Source organism: Mus pahari, chromosome 13, assembly GCF_900095145.1.
Source record: "Mus pahari chromosome 13, PAHARI_EIJ_v1.1, whole genome shotgun sequence".
Classification (NCBI taxonomy): Eukaryota; Metazoa; Chordata; class Mammalia; order Rodentia; family Muridae; genus Mus; species Mus pahari.
The window spans coordinates 30,326,280-30,327,279 of record NC_034602.1 but is presented as its reverse complement, the minus strand read 5'-3'; positions in this window follow the sequence as shown (position 1 = coordinate 30,327,279).

Below are 1,000 nucleotides of genomic sequence, written 5' to 3'. Positions count from 1 at the left end.
GTGTGTGTGTGTGTGTGTGTGTGTGTGTGTGTGTGTATGAGCATCACAATATGTCTGAACCCAGATTCAGTGAAAACGTGCCAGTTGGGTGACTGAGGATAGAACTGATGTTCTGCACAGTTGACACCATCTGCTATATAGCAGATTGGCACCATCCAAGTATGAGGGTCCTCGAGGTCTCAGCCACCACCTCAGACCACCCAGTCACAGCACATGGCTGTTGACCCTGGCCTTTGGGTGAAAAGTGCTTTCTTTGTGGCGAGGATCACTGAAACGCAGGTCACCAATTGGGTCATCTGCATGAGTCAGTCTGGGGTTTGTGCTGCTCTGTTCAGTCATGTGTGGTAATTCCACAGGGGCATAATCAGAGTTTGTCATGGGGACTAGAAGAGTTATGGTGCTGGGCGAATTTCATTCCTGTTACTGTGGCAAACACCATGACCAAAACCAACTTAGGGGAGGAAAGGGGTTTCTTGACTTGTATTTGTAGGCCATAGTTCATCACTGAGGAAGGGCAGGGCGGGAACTTAAGGCAGGCCTGCTTGGTATTCCTCACTCACTGCCAAGGAAGTACAGCAGGGACCACTGAGGAACAGGGCTTGCTGGCTCACTCTGTGGCTCACTCACAGACCCATGCTTAACTAACTTTCTTATACAGCCCAGCACCACCTGCCTAGGGAATGGAACTGCCCAACATGGGCTGGGCCTCCTACATCTATTAACAGGGTAAACCCCATGCACATGCCCACAGACCACTCTGATCTGGGCCCTCGCTCAATTGAGACTCCCTTCTCAGGTGACACAAACCTGTGTTAAAGCTAACTGGGACCAGCTCTATGTAGGCGAGTACCCCTCTGCAGTGGTTTGTTTTAAGTTAATAGGGTCTCACTGTGTATGGAGCTCGGGGTGGCCTGAAACCCACTGTGTAGCCTAGCCTGGCCTCAAACGCAGTGATCCTGCTATCTCAAACCTCTCAAGTCCTGAGATTTCAAGGCTGAAC